Source organism: Theobroma cacao, chromosome 10, assembly GCF_053813885.1.
Source record: "Theobroma cacao isolate CCN51 chromosome 10, ASM5381388v1, whole genome shotgun sequence".
NCBI classification, from domain to species: Eukaryota; Viridiplantae; Streptophyta; class Magnoliopsida; order Malvales; family Malvaceae; genus Theobroma; species Theobroma cacao.
The window spans coordinates 26,476,116-26,496,821 of record NC_142648.1 but is presented as its reverse complement, the minus strand read 5'-3'; the positions used below and the strand labels follow the sequence as shown (position 1 = coordinate 26,496,821).

At 29.9% G+C, this 20,706-nt stretch overlaps 1 pseudogene; it reads right to left on the bottom strand.

Moving 5' to 3' along the window:
- Nucleotides 1-19,345: 19,345 nt before the first annotated feature.
- LOC148760530 (26S proteasome regulatory subunit 7 pseudogene) lies at nt 19,346-20,065 on the bottom strand (annotated as a pseudogene).
- Between the last annotated feature and the right edge of the window lie 641 nt (nt 20,066-20,706).

Sequence of the window (20,706 nt, the reverse complement as noted above, 5' to 3'; positions counted from 1 at the left end):
TCGAGGCTTAATTGACTCAATGGTACCACTAGGGGTAATATCATATTTTAACGATTTCTCGAACTTCCTAAATATGCAAACATTCGATTGAGCATGTAAATGACGTCGTAATTATTTATAGAACATGGTTTGACACAAAATATATATATATATATATATATATATATATATATATATATATATGAGCCAAAGGAGAAAGAGATATATGCACAGAAACAATTTAATAGAGGTGGATACCTCTTCGGTTGGCAAAGAGTACTCCCAAGAGTACCCTCTCGGGTTCAGGAGTCCTAGAAACTCTAGTTCCCTTTCACTGAGCACACCATCATATCCCATTGTTGCACATAGTAGTTAGACCATCGTCTCTCTCGTTAGCAAGTGGTAATACCCTAATTTTACCTTAACACCTTGAAATTTATAGAGGTAGAAGTTCCAAGTTTTCTTCACTTGATGTGTGTGAATAAATGTAATATATAAAAATGTTTTAACCTCGAATATCTCATTTATTTAAAAAAAACTAATCAAATATAGTAGAGCAAAGCAGGAGATATATGTAGCACTTAACAAATAAATTAAATTCATTTTCTTCTCTTCCACAAATCTTGCTGTTATGATTTTCATCATAATGTTTTTGTTTTCGATTCATGTGAAAGTTTATCACACACAGATTGTAAAATTTGAAAATAAAAATTTCTAGACATTATATTTTATGATATCGGTCATTTGTGGTAAAATAAACTCTAAATTAATGGCATATCTATGTACACGCAGATCATAAAATTTGAAAATAAAAATTTCTAGGGCTTCAGCTTATCATTTTATTACTGGAACAAACCCTTATTGGCTGAAAATTATTGACAAAACTCAAATATTTTGCAGCTAATATATCTACTTTGCTTAATTTTGTCTGCTCTATAAACCATTTACTTACATAATTCTTTCCATGTTTTCTCTCAAATTTCGCCGTATTATGCACGGTATTAATCTGAGTGAGAAGCTACAAGCATAGCAGTCACCAACAATGAATTCTCTTGAAATAATTCAGATAAGTTTACAAGGAAACAACTCAACCATTTGAATGCTAAAACTTTTAACTTTAAAAGCCTCAAACTGTAAAGAATTGAGATTAACTTAAAGGGGAGTTAGCTACCATTTATTGATTAGTAAATAAAGTTTATATGAAGATCTCTCAAAGAAACTTCTTTTGTTAATAAAAAGAAAGGACCTCAATGATGGACAGAAAGTAGGAAACTAGCTACATTCAAGCAAACCAATCACTAACACCTATGATAATGGGACAATTTTTTTTTAACCTTCAAAGATAAGGCTTTTTAGAAAATAACTTTCATTTTAATTTTAATTATTTTTTGTCAAGAGAAGATTTTTTGACAAAATGACCCTTAATGAAGCCTCCTTGTACTCAAGCATACATGTTGAAAAAAATGTTTTTTTTTTAAAAAGAAAAAATCAACAGCACCACTACTCAGGAACCATGATATTGATATGTGAAAACAAACAACAAAAGATTTAAATCATAAAAAAAAGAAAGATAAAAAAGAAGAAAGAAGGGTCATCATCATAATCATCCTCTCATACACACAAGTGAACAAATGGAAAAAAAGAAAAAGAGAAGTGGAGAAAAAGTTGTTTTGGTTTTCAATGAATCTTTTGTTTTTTTTTTTTTCTCTTGAGTTGGTGGGATTGCTACAGAAGGATCCTCAAGCCTTGATAGCTATAACCCTAAGGATGCATTGGTGATATGTAGCTATTGCAAGAGTTTTCGGCGAGTAGATAAAAAAATATTATTACACATTATGTTGAAAAAAAATTATTATGCACTATGTTGAAAAAAAAAAGTTATTACATGCCATGTTTAAGGTGCTTAACTTCAACAATTTATATCCTAATGAAATACAACGATAGAGACCAAGTTACGCACCATATTGAAAAAAAAGTTATTAAACGTCATGTTGAAAAAAAAAAGTATTACACGTCATGCTTAAAATGTTTAAATCCAAATATTTATGTCTTAGTGAAATACGATGATAGAGATCTAGTTACATGTCATTTTTAAACTATACCATATTCAATAGATTTGTTACACGCCATGCCTGCATGTAACAACTTTGGATAGTGTTTTAATTTACAGATTTCACTTATATAACTTCAACCTATCCTTTGAGGTTATGTGAATGTAAATCAATAAACATAAGAACATACATTAATGTCATCTCTGCTCTTTGGTTTGTAAATCGACAACGATATGGTGAGAAATAGACAGAAAGAGATGGCGATGGTGGTAAAATTAGAGAGAGTTGGATGGCGGGAGAGAGAAATTAGGAGCACAGCAAACGGATGCAGAAGAGAGAAATTGATAAAATTAAAGAGAGCTAGATGACGAAAGAGAGAAATCAAGAGCCCAACAGATGGAAGGCAGAGAGAGAATTCGCTAAGGGAAGTTGTAATAAATGGTTTAATTTATCTGAAATGGTTTTAAGAGTATTTTTGTTAAATCATAGAAAAAATTAGATAAAAACAACTAATTTTATATTAAGGGCTATTTTTTAAATGGCCTTATGAGATTAACTATTTCTCACAATTTCCTCTATAATAATTTACACTGCATTTAATTATCACTTTTATTACTTTTAAAAACAAAATAGTAAAAAAAGTACGTAATTACAACAAAAGAAAACAATTTATTCGAAGTACCATAGGAAACATAAATATATTTTTTCCATGTCATAATTGATGATATACTTAATTATTATTTTTCATTTCTAATCAATATGATTTTGCATTTTTGCTTTGGTTCAAGAGCACTTCAAAATATGATTTCTCCAAACGAGGAGAACTCTTTCCAAACATATAAAAGAATTGATAGTCACGAAGAAGACACCTTAATGAAAATTGGATGTACGAGTTTGACACATTTGTTAGCGTAGATTGTAGTACGTATAGGTACCTAGCTATCGCTTCAACCAAGAAATTTTCAATAAGGTGGTTTCATAAATATTTTGTTTCAATGCATTAAGTTTTGGCTTTCAACATATTCAACTCGTCCTATTGGAAAATGACGAATTGCAACAGAGAAGAGCACACATGCGGGTGGCACACTCGTATTATCTTAAAAATATTCAATAAATAGAATTATCGTGTAACTTCTTCTAGTGGAAATCTTAAGCCGTCATGACAATTTTGTTAAAGCCAATACTTATAGTGCTTTAATTATGGGTGAGATTCGAGGGCACTTCTCATTTTATTTTCGAGCAAGTCAACGGAATTTAATGCTCTTGTAGACAAGAGCTCTGAAGTGATTACCACAAGATGAAATTTAAGATAATCTATTATAATGCTAAAAAATATATAAAAATAATAAACACAAGCATATGAAGGTAATGCCAAAACTCTCTATCAACATAAATATTATTATATTGGTTCTAGTTATCATATGTATGAATTCACATTTTATCGCATTATATTTATTTTTATATTAAATTGTCAACTCATAATATCATGAAACTATTTCTAATTACATTTCATATTTTAATTTGTTAAATTTGTGTATCTACATAAGATAGTGTTGAAAAACTTGATTGTCATTTTCTTATGAGATATCTTACGTCAACTTGTAACTACTTCTGTATTTGCATAATACAAGCATCCTATCCTACGTAAATTTTGTTATAAGAGGAAATTAGAGAATTTATTCAGGATTACCAAAGAAACAAAAAAGTAATCCTCTATTATGCATTTGTCACTGAAACCTTGATATATGTAAAATTATTTAAAATTAATCCAAATGTTGTTAAGTATTTGATATATTTTTTCAATTAAGGAAACATTCGGACATTTAGAATTTTAGACTCTAATCTAAAAATCCTACATTCTAACCTTGTAACGGGATCGAATGAGATTTGTAAGAAAGATAAAAAGAACGAGCAAAAAGACAAAGAGAACCTATAGATAGTTTTGATTATTTCTCCATTGTTGCTTGCAATGTGATAGGCCTGCAAATACTATATAAAAAATTATTAATTTGAGAGTTAGCTTTACTTTGATTTTTGAATTTTATTGGTCTACTACCTAACCATGAGTAAGATGCTAATAAAATATTGCAAGAGTCTTGATTCTTATCTTCAGCCAATTGCTACTAAATCTTGATTCCTTTGGCAGACATTGGGTATTTATATTAAATCCTAGGTAATTGTACATAGGACAATTTTTGTCCCAACTTCCGAAATCAAGACTACAAGAATTTGTATTTTCGAGGATGAAAGTTTCAACTCTACGTATAGAAGTTTCTCCAGAACACAACATCAACTTCACCGGGAAGCAACTTTGACTTGCATTGGGTAAGGAAACATAACGATTTATTAAACATCAATGTTCGAGAATTCTCAAAATTCCCCATCCTTCTGTGGGGAGAGAAATAAACAGTAGGATTGAAAAATAGTGAGGATTTCATTTTCATATAGAATGCTACAAGCTGTTAAAATTTTATAATTCTTACACACCTAAAACATGATGATAATACGTTTCGACTCTTGTTTATTTTATTTATTTTTATGAACAAACCAAATGAATGTGTTTGATGATTATATTTACCATAGTATAGTATTTTTTTTAGAAGCAAAGGAATGGTTGTATTACTATACCAAAAGAAGGGAGAATTAAATCCCTGTACAGAATCAGATTCACTGAAGCCTACAGGCGAAAACAGTCGATGGGAGAAGTGTTTACAAAGACTACAACATGGACACAAACTAAAACATACCTTTGTCCACCGCTAATAACTCCCTTCAACACTCTGCAATGGCTTTGGAAGTGTTTACCTCCCACAACCGGACTGGTACCCCAGTTAAGCGGACCCAAAGTCTTAAATCCCTATCTGGATTAGCAAGTGAAAGGAGGATAACGGACTTAAACCATACTCCAAACAGGTCTGCATAAACTTCCAACAAACATTCCATTGCTTCTTGATCGTTAAAACTAATGAGAATCGATCCACCCTCAATGACCTTCACCTGGACTTTGATCCCTTCATAAAGCAAACCCGTTTGTAAAGCTCCACAAGTTATTTTGGTTTTAAGTTTCCCCACAGCATTACTTTTAATCCATGTCATCTCTTCATCAGGGATGTTAGTTTTGATCGAAATCACTCCCTTACCATTTGGTTGATGTCTTTCTTTATCTCCTTTGGTCACCTTTTCAGCTCTGTTGAGGATTCATCTTCTTTTCCTATGCTCTTGACACATTGTTCCTCTTTTCTGTCCACACCACGTCTAGCTAGGGCCGGTTCTTGCGTAAAGCCACCCAAGGAAGGGTTTAGGCCCCAAATTTAGAGAGGTCCCATACTTTTATAATAATAATATAATTAATAATATTAAAAATATATATAAATTAAGATAATTAATAAAATATTTACATATTTTCTCATGTCTAATAAATATTTATTTTCTTTCATTTCAACATTCCTATTACTTGTGAACTAATTACCTCATTTCTTATTAAAAAGATGTAAAAGTAAAAAATAATTAACAAAATGATGTATTCTGTCACTTTTCTAATTATGTGCTTAATAAATCTCAAAGTTTTATCACTTCCCAATTCCTACCATACTATTAATTTTCAACTATTTTTCCTATTTCTAAGCAATTAACATTAATATGTAATTAATGATCTCCAATAGCTAGTTTTTCTCACCTATTTCTTCTATTTCCAATTAACTAACGGTAAGATATATTTAAAGATATCCAATAGTAATTTTATTTCTTATATATAAAATAAATTTTTTTTCAATTTATAATATTCACTATTGAATTCGTCTTTCTTCATCTGCTCTTTCTTTCTTTTAACTTTAATTTTCTTTCAAAGAATACGTAGGAATCTACTATGCTATTATCTTCATAAAACAGTGAGCTCCATTTACGATTTGTAATAAACATTTAACAATTAGATACTATTGTTCTAATCTTTGCAGATTTTTTTACTTTAATTTAAAGTTTATATTATATTGTTATATTGTTTTTATTTTATGTGATATTTAATTTATTTGAATTAAAAATTTTGATTGTTGATTTTATATTAACCATTTGAAAAATATAAAATAATTATAATAGTTAAATATTTTTAGTATTTCCTAATAAATATTTGAATATGTCAAATCAAAAATATGAATTTGGTTATTCAAAATTAAATTTTTTTTTTCTTAATTTCAATAAAAGGGTCTCATTTGAATATTTTGCTTTAAGCTTTTGACGTTATTGAGCTGCCCTTGCCTCTAGCTCAGACTACCTCTCTAAATGACCTGCTATCAACCTTTCGGTTCTTCACCCTTTGTCTTTTCCCATGCTTTGTTGCTAATACCTTTTTTCCCTTTCTCAGAATCTGTTTCATTGGTTCTGCCGTTCGAACCAGTACTCTTCTCCCATCAAGCCACTAATGACCTTCCCAATTTAGAACCTTTTCCATCTCAGCTCTTTCTCCATATCTTACAAAAGCAAACCCTAAGGCTCTCCCTTGATCTTGATAATTTCTTCTCAGAATGAACGCATCAACCACCTTACTGTACTCCTCAAGGCACCTTTGATCGCTGACCAAGTCACCGTCTTGCTTAGGTTGTAGACATACACCAAGAACAAACTGTCGACCCACCGTCTTTCTCCATCACCACTATCCATTAACTTGCTCGCATACTAGGATGACTTACCTTTGCATATGCCTATCACATCTGCAGTAACTGATCTCCATTACTGGCCATCACTCTTATAAATGTTTTATTAATTATTTTAATTTTTATATATTTTTAATAAAATTAATTATATTATAATTATTATAAAATTATGAACCTCTCCAAATTTGGAGGTTAAAGCCCTTGCTTGGTTGGTTTTACCCAAGGGCCGATCCTGTGTCTCGGTTTGGTCATTGATGCCTTGCCATATGCTTCCAGCAGCACTAGTATTCTTGCCTTTTATTTTGCGTCATTTTGCTTATTTCCAACCAGCTGTTGTTTCTTGTTTTCTCATGATTTTTGAGCTTGTAAGCTTTGTGCAAATTTGCTCATTTCCTCACTCATCTTGTACTCTCAATTCTATTAATATATTCTCTTTCTTTGGCTGAGAAAAAAAAATTTATGAGATTGTCATGAGTCATAAATATTCTTTTTAACAAATGATTTTGTCGTCGGAAGAAACTTCTATATGTATAGTTGAAACTTTCATCCTCGAAAATACAAATTCTGGTAGCCTTGATTTCGGAAGTTGGGACAAAGGTTGTCCTATGCACAATTACGTAGGATTTAATATATATGCAATGTCTGCCAAAGGAATCAAGATTTAGCAACAATTGGCTGAAGATAAGAATCAAGACTCTTGCAATGTTTTATTAGCATCTTACTCATTGGTTAGGTAGTAGACCAATAAAATTCCAAAATCAAAGTAGAGCTGACTCTTAAAATAATAATTTTTTATATAGTATTTGCAGGCCTATCTCATTGCAAGCAACAATGGAGAAATAATAAAAACTACCTAAAGGTTCTCTTTGTCTTGTTGGTCGTTTTTTAACCTTTCTTACAAATCTCATTAGATCCCATTATAAGGTTAGAATGTAGGGTTTTTAGATTAGAGTCTAAAATTCTAAATATCCGAATGTTTTTTTAATTGAAAACATATATCAAATACTTATCAACATTTGGATTAATTTTAAATAATTTTACATATATCAAAGTTTGGGTGAAAAATGCATAATAGAGGATTACTTTTTACTTTGATAATCTTGAAAAAATTCTCTAATTTTCTCTCATAAAAATATGCAGTAGAATAGGATCTCATATTATGCAAATATAAAAACTTGTTATTGGATTTAGTATACACAAGTATACGTATCGAACAAGTAATATAGACAGTAAGTCTAGAATTGTATCATCCAGAGATTTGTTCCTAAATCTTCACTAAGTAATAAAATTATGAAAAATTAATCTTATTCAAGTAACTAAATTCTTTAGAAAATTAATTAAAACTAAATTAAAGCAAACACGAAATTAATTAACATAACTTAAAATTTACTTGAGAAAGGTAATAGATGAAAACCTATGATTATGGGTTCATTCAACACTTCATCGAATATCAACATCTCTTATTATTTACATTCATGGGTGGTTATACTAACCTAGAATCCAAAATTATGTACAACCCTCCATCGAGATGCTTGCACAAATACCTAACTTAATTGGGTCACTATATATCTATAATAATCAATTAAATAAGGTTCATTAAGCTAATATTCTAATTTGACTATATATGGCAATTGACATATGTTTATCCGAATCGCGAATCGAATCACCTAAATGACATGGACATACACTATTCAAACTTTAGTTAAATCTAAAATCTCTCTATCGAGTTTCAATTAGATTTACAAATTAATTAATTGTTGGCCAAACAATCAAAAGTAAATTTGAAGTAAAACTACACCTATTCATAATAAATAAAAAAGAAACAAATATTCAAACTGCATGTTGAAATCCACCACAATCCTAGAAAAATAGTTTAGCTCATAATATCTAATAAAAACTTCATCTAAAGAAAATTAGCCTCTAATCAAAGTAAAAAAAAAAAAACACACAAGTAGAGAGAGCAAACTAATAGTTGAAGCTTTGTGATCTTGATTCTCCCTCAAATTCTCTTGCTTTGCTTTTGACTTTTTCCTATTGAGAAATTACTCGCTGCCTTCTCTCTTAAACCTCTAGAAAAGGACCCTTAAGTAGCCTCCAAAAGCCCTAATTGCCAAAATCTTATAAGATCCTTATTTTTGAAAAATTCCTCGAGGGTTGTGGCTCTCATTGATAATTCTATTCTATAGAATTATTTTAGTTTCATTTTGTTCTTAAATGTTAGGTAAGTCCTTAAAGTTTAACTAGACTTTAATTATTCTTTGTTGTTTTTCTAATTAGTATATTTTTATTGATTTGTTTTAATTTTATCTTTATTTACTTTAATTTGGATATTATTTATTAGTTTTTTGCTTTTGTAGGATTTAAACTGATAAGCCCTAATTTGGGAAAGAAAGGTGTTTCAAGGAGCCAAAATCCTGCTTGTACATGCTTTAGTATTTTGATCATAACTCTCACTCCATATGCCAAAATGATGCGATTCTTAAGCCATTGGAAAACTAAGAGACAAAGCTACAACTGTATACAGATCACTTGGTCTAGTTCTATCTGAAAGATAGAAAAAATCATGTCGGAATATTATTGAGTGTAATGCTGCGGGAAAGGCAATTTGAAGGATTATGTTTGATGTTTGGGCTTCATAACACTTCTCAGCCCTCAAGTTGAGTCATTAGGTTAAACTATGTTTAATTTACGGAATTTTAGGTCAAAATTATTAGTATTTAAATAGTACTTTGAAAGAAGTTAAAAACACAACCCTCTGAGATTCAAGAAACTAAAAATTGAGGCTAAAACTTGGAGAGTAAGACTGCAAATATTTGTTCTGTCTTCTTCTTCTTTAGCTTTTATTTTTCTTATTATTCTTAATGGTTAAACTTCACATATTTTGATTTATCTTTGCAATTACGAGTAGATAATTTTTTTTCAAGATTGCAATTGAACTCACATGTAATTTGAATTTTTAATCTCTTTATTGCTTTATTTCAATGGAATTGAATTGTTTATTCCAATTTATTCTTAATGCATTTAATTGCTTAGCTACCAATTAAATTGATTTAGAAACCTAAATATAACTTAGGAGAGAGAGTTTAGTGTAGGCTAAGATTTGAATAACATATGATCATATTAATTGATTTGTGTATAGGATAAAGATATACCTATTTGGCATATGTAGCCAGAGTCAGAACCTAAACTTAATGAGTCTATTCTAATTTCAATTCACATAAAGATATATTGTTTTAGTTAAAATATATATTTTTATAAGACGAGTAGGAAGATCCTTATAAATAATTGAAAACTCTAGATTAACAATTCAACTCATTGAAATAAACTAAGGAAGACAGAAAAGATTTAGATGAAGTATGAGAGATATTGTAATTCTAGACTTAATTCTATTGATTTTTATCAAATTTTATTTCTACTTTGATTTTTATTCTTGTTAATTAGTTTTGTTAATTTCAATTTAAATAATTATTTGCTTTTTAAACATTTAGATAAAATTAAATTGTGTTGATTTTGTCTTGGGCAGAAACTTCTATATGTAGAGTTGAAACTTTCATCCTCTAAAAAACAAATTCTTGTAGCCTTGATTTTGGAAGTCGGGACAAAGTTGTCCTATGTACAATTACGTAGGATTTAATAATACCCAATGTCTGCCAAAGGAATCAAAATTTAGCAACAATTGGCCGAAGATAAGAATCAAGAATCTTGCAATATTTTATTATCATGTTACTCATGGATTAGGTAGTAGATCAATAAAATTCCAAAATCAAAGTAGCGCTAACTCTCAAAGTAATCATTTTTTATACAGTATTTGCAGGCCTATCTCTTTGCAAGCAACAATGGAGAAATAATAAAAGCTATCTCTTTGTCTTTTTGGTTGTGGCTTTTTTATCTTTCTTACAAATCTCATTAGATCCCGTTATAAGGTTATAGAACGTAGGATTTTATTATTAGAGTCTAATTGAAAACATATGTCAAATACTTATCAACATATGGATTAATTTTGAATAATTTTATATATATCAAAGTTTCGGTGAAAAATGCATAATAGAGGATTACTTTTTCTACATATATTTCAGCATTATAATAGATTCTTTTAAATTTCATCTCGGGGTAACCACCGATGTTTATAATTAAAAACAACAATTTGCTGCAATCACTTCGGATCTCTTGTCTACCAGATCATTAACTTCCTTTGACTTGCTCGAAAATAAAACGAGAAGTGCCTTCGAATCTCACCAATAATTAAATCACTATAAACATTGTCATGACAAATATTCAAGTGTTATGCTCTTAGCTTTCAAGTGCTATGCTTTTGGTTTTCAAATGTTATGTTTTTAATTTTAAAGTGTTGTTCGCTTAACTTTCGAGTGTTTTGTTTTTAATTCAAGTGCTATGTTCTTTATTTTAGGTGTTATGCTTTTAATTTTCAGGTGTTCTGTTTTTATTTTTCAAGTGCTATGCTTTTATTTATCAATAGGGTTGTATTATAATAGTTCAAAATTTTAAAAGAAGAGAAATAAATGATGATAGTGTGTAAATAATATAAATTTTACATATAAAAGTTGTATCTTAGTCAAACTATTTGGATCAATTTTGTTAGAATAGTTAGCTCAATGTGACGGATATTCAAGATATTATTGAGAGATTTTGGAGCTTGTAAGCTTTGGGCAAGTTTGCTCATTTGCTCACTCATCTTGTACTCTCATTTCTATTAATATAATCTCTTTTCTTGGCTGAGCAAAAAAAAAAAAAAAAAACAAATTATGAGATGGTCATATGAGTCATAAAAATTCTTTTTAACAAAAGATACTATATATTACGGTAAATATAATAATTAAACACATTCATTTTAAAGCAAGAGTTAAAATGCATTCTCACCATGGTTTAGGCTTGTAATAATTATAAAATTTTGACAGCTTGTAGCATTCTATATGAAATCCTCATTTTATTTTTTAATCCTTCTGTCTATTTCTCTCCCCACACAAGGGACGGGAATTTTGAGAATTCTCGAACATTGATGTTTAAAAAATGGTTATGTTTCGTTACCCAATGCACGTCTAAGTTGCTTGCTGGAGAAGTTGATTTTGTCTTTGGGAGAAGCTTCTACATGTGAAGTTGAAACTTACATCCTCCAAAAAACAAATTCTTGTAGCCTGGATTTCGGAAGTTGGGACTAAAGTTGTCTTATGTACAATTACGTAGGATTCAATGTACCCAATGTCTGCCAAAGGAATCAAGATTTAGCAACAATTGGCTGAAGATAAGATATAAGAATCTTGCATTATGAGTTGACAACAATTTGATGGAGCGCTTTGGCATTACCTTCACATGCTTGTGTTTATTATTTATATATATATATTTCAACATTATAATAGATTATCCTAAATTTCATCTAGTGGTAACCACATTAATGGTTATAACTAAAAACAACAATTTGCCTGCAATCATTAACATCCTTCGACTTGCTCAAAAAAAAAATGAGAAGTGCTCTCGAATCTCACCAATAATTAAATCACTATATAAACATTGACTTTAACAAAATTATCATGAGGGCTTAAGATTTCTACGTGATAATTCTATTTATTGAATATCTATAAGATAATGCAAGTGTGCAACCCCATGTGTTCTTTTTTCTATTGCAATTCGTCATTTTCGAATAGGACAAATTAAATATCTTGAAATTTATGACTTAATGCATTTTAACAAAAGATTTATGAAACTAACTTATTGAAAATTTCTTGATTGAAGGGATAGCTATGTACCTATACGTACTACAGTCTACACTAACAAATGTGTCAAACTCTTACATCCAATTTCATTAAGGTGTCTTCTTTGTGACTATCAATTTTTTTATATTGTCAACTATGACATGATTAGTCTATATATAAGTAAAATTATGTATTTTGTTATCTCAAAAATTATTTATGTTTCCTATAATACTTCGAATAAATTGTTTGCTTTTATTGTAATTACGTACCTTTTTTACTATTTTGTTTTTTAAAGTAAGAAATGTGACAATGATAAGAAATGTGACAATGATATCATAAAACATAATGTCTTCAAGAAAATACCAATGGCTAAGGTTCGAACTTTCAACATAAAAATCTTAAGTTTGAATCTTAAAGATTATAAAGGTAAACTTTTATAAGATGTGAGATGATTATCTCTTATATTATATATGTTTTTTTTTTTGAAAGGCAAAAGTTGTATATTTGATCAAATAGAATTACAGCGAGCTGCCATAGGATCTGCTCTGTTTCAAATTATCAAAGCCATACACAGCAAAAAAACAACCCACCAAATCAACTCATGAATGATCAAAATGTGAAAGTTTTAGTCATCCACAGTCACAGTTTTTCCTATATGCAACTTTCAGTGTGATAAACTTTCACATGTACAGAAAACAAAAATATTATAATGAAAATCATAACGGCAAGATTTGTGGAAAACAAGAAAATGAATTTAGTTTATTTGTTATGTGCTACATATGTCTCGTGTTTTACTCTATTATATTTGATTTTTTTAAATAAATGAGATATTTGAGGCTAAAACATCTTTAAAATGTTATTATTTTGATCAACCCGTGAAAAATATTTTCGTCCATCAAAGTTATTTGAGTATTATAATGATAAATATGATCTTATTGCAAAACAATAGTGTCATTTTTTTAAAAAAATGAATTTATTATCTTCACATAGCCTGATGCCATATTAAGTCTAGAACCTTAAAAATAAAAGACTTGTAGGTTAACCACATATTGTAATAAAAGTAAGTTTTAAATTTCAACAAGATTTCCATCTCATCATTTTTCTTAACATAACACTATAAAAATATCAATATTCATCAATTTGAGTAAAACATCAAATGAAGATCATTAAAATATTTTTGTTGTAATTAATAGTAAAATTTATTCAATTTATAAATAAAAATATTTGCATTGGATGATTTTATTAAAATATTTTTTAATTTTAAATAGTATTGAATAATTTAGATATTAATAACGTAAGTTAAAAAATTTTTAGAGGTAAATATTAATATTTTTTAATTTTTTTAATATTTTAAGTTAATTATTAATATTCATCAAATTTGAAAAAAATATTAACATTCATCAAACCTATATTGCTGGATTTAATATAAGAGCATTTTTCTATTCTCTGGAAAATATCTTACACCTTTCAAAGGCATAAGACATTTTACATGGTCAATAAGTGTTTTTCTTGTTGCTTTGTAAAATATTTTACACAAGAGATTCCTAACCTAAGCTTCAAGAAACCAAGAGAAAATTAAAAACCTAATACAATTTCTCATAAAGAAACAAGAAGAATCAGTAGCGGAAAAACCAAAAGAATGAATCAAGAAACAAGAAACAATTAATTGATAGAGAAAATTGATGCGGAAAAATCAAAATCGAGTCTAGAGCCCACATGAAGAATAAGAACCACATGAAGAATCAAGAGATTTTGCAGAGAATAAGAACCATATTTTGGGAATTTTTCAATAATATTTCATCTAATAAAGTGTACAAAAGAAGCCAACCATTTATATATGATGGTAAAATTGTTATACAACAAATATTGAAGGGTAAAAGAGTAAAAGAAGAAAATAAGCCAAACTACTATACAGAGTAACAGAGGTAAAGTAAGCATGACTAAGTAAACTAACTATACATAGCTACGAACAGTGGTGGTGCCAAGGTAAGATAAGAGAAAACTATAAGATTTTAAAAGTTTGATTGGGGGGATACTAGCCCCCCTCCCTCGGCCTTTGGCTAGGAATGCCTTTGTGCAATGCCACCAGTAGTTTTATGTAATTGTTCAGGCTTTTTGTGTAAACCAAATTCTTATGTCATGAAGAGTCTCTTATCCAAAGTCTTATGTAATTAGTCATTTTCGAATTGGACAACTATTATATGGTGTGATAATTTTAAAGTCAGATTTATTGAATATTTTAAGAAAATGCAAGTGTGCTACCCCACATGTGCTCTTCTCAATTCTAATTTGTCACTTTCGAATTGGACAATTGAATACCTTTAGAATAATACAAGTGCACAAACTCATGTGTGCTCTTCTTAGTTCTAATTCGTCATTTTTGATTTGGACAATTGAATATCTTTAAGTCAACAAATTTACTTTTCAAAAAAAAAATCATACTCTACATTACCTATAGTTAGTATTAACTTAGACTAAAATAAATTTGCATTTATCAAACATAAAAGTATTTCAAGTTGATGTAAGATATCTCATGAAAAATGACAATCTCATGAACACTATGTTATGTACTTCCTTCTTATTTCGACAGTCAAGACAAATTAAAATATTAAATGTAATTAGAAATTGTCTTGTGTTATTATGAATTGATAATTTAATATGTAAAAAACATTATTTCACATTAATCCAAAGTGTGAATTCATACATGAACAACTTTTATTATTGTGTGGTATCTTAAATTATTGGATCTAAGAGACATATAATTAGAACCAATATAATAATTCTATGTTGATCTGAGAGTTTTGGCAGTATCTTCACATGCCTGTGTTTATTAGTTACATATTTATATATATATTTCAGAATTAGAGTAGATTATAGTAAATTTCATCTTGTAGCAAGTTAAAGTCCGCAATTCTACTATATTATAGAGGCGATAATCTTCTTTTATTCTTATGAGCCATGGATGGTTAGAATTAAAAGCAACAGTCGGGCTGAAATCACTTGGAATCTCTTGCAAACAGGATCATTAACCTCAGTTGACTTGCTCGAAATTAAAACGACAAGTGCCTTCGAATCTCACCAATAATTAAGTCACTATAATTATTGGCTTTAATAAAATTAAATAAATTACAAATTCATCTAACAATTCAACTCTCACAAACATAGATAAGTGTCGACATATATTATAACAAAAAAAAACTAATATATGGAATCAATTTGACTAATGCCATGACATGTTACCCAAATTAACATGTATTTTTTTAAGTACAAATTAACGTGTAGTTAATAGTTAAAATATAATACTTCATATATTTATTCATAAAACATCTACTATTGTATAGTGTGATAATTTTAAATCCAGATTTATTGAATATCTTTAAGATAATGCAATTGTGCAACCTCATGTGTGCTCTTCTCAGTTCTAATTCATCATTTTTGAATTGGACAATTGAATACCTTTAAAATAATGCAAGTTTGCAACCCCATGTGTACTCTTCTCAGTTCTAATTCGTCATTTTCGAACTGGACAATTGAATGTCTTTAAGTCATGACTTAATGCATTAAAACAAAAGATATGTGAAACCAACTCGTTGGAAATTTCTTGGTTGAAGCGATTGCTAGGTACCAAAGCTACTACAATCTAAAACAATTAAGTATGTCAAACCCTCACATCCAATTTCATTAGGGTGTCTTCTTCGTAACTACCAATTTCTTTTATATGTTTGGAAGGAATTCCTAATTATCTATTTCTAAAATCATGTAGGGGGGATTTCTTTTCATGTTTTGAAGTACTGTTAAACTAAAGCCAAAAAGCAAAATCATGATTGATTATAAATGAAAAAATAATTGAAGTATAACATCAATTATGACATAATTAATCTATATATAAGGAGAATTATGTGTTTCGTTATCTTAAAAAATTAAAATTTTCCTATAATACTTCAAATAAGTTGTTTGCTTTTGTCTTAACTACCTTCTCACTATTTTCTTTTTTGAAGTGATAAAAGTAATAATTAAACGAAGCCTAAATTATTATAAATAAGTGCTAATGATTGGTTTGATTGAATGTAGCTGGTTTCCTACTTTCTTTCCATCGTTGATGTCCTGCTTTCTATTAACAAAAGAAATTCCTTGCAGAGATCTTTATATAAGCATTGTTAACTAATCAATAAATTGTTCTTTTTGGGTAAAATTTGGTGGCTTATTTGACTTTAAGCTATCTGACAAAGGTAGGTAACTCCCTGTTCTGTGTTTTTTTGTCCTGCAGCTTAATTTTTCCTTTTCTTTGTTTCAAGCATATCTGTTGGCTTTCATTGTGGTCTTTTGTCCCTTACTTGGGGTTCCTTTGCTTTGTGAATTCCTCCTTTATCTAAAGAAAATCTTGATTGGATCGAGTTAAAAACAAAATCTCGCTTGTTTAACAGTTTAAGTTAGAGGCTTTTAAAGTTAAAAGTTTTAAGATTTAAGTCATTGAGTTGTTTCCTTGTAAGGCTTATGTAAATTGTTTCAACAAATTTCATTGTTGGTGACTACTATTCTTGCTAGCCTCGTTTTGTCAATAAGGTTTTGTTCCAATAATAAAATGATAAGTTGAAGCCTTAGAAATTTTTATATTCAAATTTTATGATTTTTGCGTATATAGATATGCCATTTAATGTTTATTTTAATGAAAATTTATGAGATGTGAGAATGTAGCTTGAATCCGATAAGCTTTCACCTGTATAAGAAAACATATAATGAAATTCGCCCAAAAGATGAAAATGGATATAGTTTATTTGTTATGTTCTACATATGTATTGTGTTTTTCTATACTCTATCTGATTATTATTTAAAAATAAATGAGTTATTCAAGGTTAAATCGTCTTTGCATATTTTATATACACACATAAGTGAGAGAATTTCCAAGTTTCCCTATAAATTGCCAAGGTATTAAGGTAAGTTTAGGTATCCTCATTTGATATCAAGCGAGACGAAAGCCTAGCTACGGTGTGTGACAATGAGCAAGAACCCGAATGTCCTCAGCTTAGATGACGTGCCAGGGCCGATTAAACTTATGGAGGGGAAAGAAGGGTCTTCAGCAGCCAAAAAGGTATCCACCTCTATTCTATTGTTTCTATATATATAAAACTTTTGCAATGCTTTAACATAAAAGACATAAAAGCACACAACAAGCAAACGTCAAAGTTATGTTTTCAAAGATTTAAGCAGGTGCTCATATTTTTTGCTTTGTTTTTCGAACTGAAGGAGCTCAAACTCATCCCCCTCTATAAACGTTTGGAGATATATTTTTTTTTATTTCACTCAACGAATCAAGTATTTTCATTAAAATCAAAAGTAAGTACAGCAACTGCAAGCAACAGATGAAGAGAACAATCTGTTGCAAAAAGAAGAAAACACAAAATGAAGGCATGGAACAGCACTTGCTAGCAAGAACTTAATAAGGCAATTCAGGAAAGAGAACCAAGAGCTATAGTAATGACTTAAATATATGACATAGTATTAAGCAACACCATATCACAGCATATCATTGCAGCATCCACAAAATAGTAAGCATTGAAAAACTGAGTGTGAAGTGAACTCATCCACCCCTATAAACGTGAACACAACAAAGACTCATCCACTTCTTGTCACAGGTACTTTTGCAATCTCTACATATCCCCCTTTTTTGTTTTTTTTTTTCTCTAGGTTTGCTAGAATATTTCATATTCCCAATCTGACAGTAAACTGAAGGAATGGCTTATCTTTCATATTCCTAGGTCTGCTAATAGTGTTGCGTAGGGGTGAGTAAAATCAAACTAGACTAATTTCTCACCGAAATCAAATGTGATTTGGCTAAAATGGTTCAATCTAATTGATTTATTGGATCAATTGCTCCAAAATGTTTAGTCCAATTGATTTTTTGGTCAGTTCTCAGTTTTAACATTTTTTGGACCAATCCCCCCAAAAAAACAAAACTATGGTACTTTTGGAATCTCTACAGAGTTAAAACACCTTGTAACTGGGTTTTTTCTCCAGATTTGCTAGAATTTGTGGGTGTGAGTAAATATTTTTAAGAGGCTATTGAGAGAGAGTGTCCAATCAATCTGAATTGGCTTGGCACATAAAAAAAAGATTTTATTTTACTTTAATTTTTCAACAATACAATAAATGTTTCACTTAGCGTATGGTGAAAATTAATCAATTAATTTAAATTGCTTTACATTTTCGGTTTGCTTAATTATTTTTTCTTTTTTTTCAAATGATTTTCTAAGATGGATGAAATATTTGTTCAGAAATTGGAGCTGGAGGGTGAAGAAATGGACATCCAAATCATAGAACGGTTACGAAAGTTGGCTGACAATATAGAGCAACGAAAAGAAACTATAAAGCAACCAGAAAAGACATTGAAGCTCCTTAATCAAATGGTGGAATTTCTGATTCTTGCTGTAGAGACAATAACTTCAGTTGAAGAACCAACAGAAAACAAAGCTCCGGCCAATTAAAGCAATGATAACGGAAAAACTAATGCAGAAAAGAAAAAGACTAAGAAAGATGTCGCAAAGAAATGAACCTTTTTTCTCCAGCTGGCTGAATTAATAAGTTTAACCTTAGGGTTTTTGCTCTCAAGTGTTATGTTAAGCTTTTAATTTTCCTCTAGAATGTATCTGCGCATGGATGCATGTGCAACTGGTTTGATTGAAATGCAATAAAATGTTATATTTCCTTTGAATGGCTTTACCAATCTACATAACCGGCAAGAGACTTGCATAAAAGTTGACAATAAAAATGTTTATTTTTTCCTTAAAAGACATAAGAAATGTACTTATAGGTTATATTATAATAGTTCAAAGATGAAGAAGAGAATCTTAATTTATCAAAGATGAAGCTCTATTACCATATTAGAAGAAGGTAAAATCTTGTATAATATAAAACTGTAAATTGAACATTAATAAATGTTATATATTTAACAATGCCTTCAGACCTAATTTTCTACCATATAATTTGGAGTTGCACTAAACTTCTCGTAACCTTAATGACTTTGTTTACGACATTGAGAAAATCTTTTTCAGTTTTCATCTTCCTTGGTGCTGGTATTGCAAACAGGCCAGCCTCTGCATACACTCCTTATATTAGCACCTGTAGAATTAGAACAAAGTCGAGCAAGAAGTTCAAATCTAATGCACCTTTCACAAGTCATAATTCTTGTACGGATTTTGAAGATTTGAGTCCGACTCTCCATATCAGGAAGACCAAACTCAACCTTACGGTCCACTCGTCCGGGACGTAAAAGTACAGGATCCAAGGTGTCTGGCCTGTTAGTTGCCATTAGAACTTTGATGTTTCCACGGGCATCAAACCCGTCAAGCTGATTGACAATCTCAAGCATTGTTCGCAGGACCTCGTTATCTCCACCAACTCCATCATCAAAACGTGCACACCCAATAGCATCTACTTCATCAAACAACATCCCATTGACTGGGTGCAGCTAATCCAGTGTCTGATTCTTTGATACCACAAAGGTCATTGACCTTTTCGGCCATCTCTTTGATATCTTTTCCACTTTAGTGCTGCTATAAGAATATGGACCTAAACCATAAGTTTTCAATAACGTGATATCGTCTTCATCCAAGGGCTGAGGATTCTTCTCAGCCATCGGATCATCCTCTGGTTCAGCCACCAATATCTTGACCCAAGCCACCATCTTATCTAACACAAAGCTCTGATGAAACTGTAAATTACTTATGATTGATATATTTTAATTGTCTACCTTAGTGTGTATATATATAAGGTTAATCCTAATCTTATATAACTAAATAATTTTAGTCTAACTAGATAATAGTATTGTATAATAACTCTAACTAAATTGTTAGTATAATTATCTTAACAATAAAAAAATTGAAGAAGTTGGTTGTCAATACGAATGAAGAAGAAATAGCTCTGGTGTTCCTTGTGTCACTTCCTGACTCTTTTACTAATGAGGTGGAATATCCGATTCGTGCTGAAAAAATGAAACTCTAGTTGAAGCACGAGAAGAATTAAGGGAATCAAGAGAGAGAATATTCCGGACAACAATGGAGTCAGCAAAAATTCCAAGAAACGATCCTAGGGATCAAGACTCCGGTACCTGGTTGATCTGAAAGCACCGTGTCTTTGGCTGGCTCAATTAATAAGTTTAACCTTAGGCCTTTTAATTTCAATTGTTGTGCTTTCAATTTTGAAGTGTTATGTTTTTAATTTTCAAGTGTTATGCTTTTAATTTTTGAATTGGACAACTATTGTATAGTGTGACATTTTTAATTTTCAAGTCTCTTACCAAAATTCTTATGTAATTCATCATTTTCT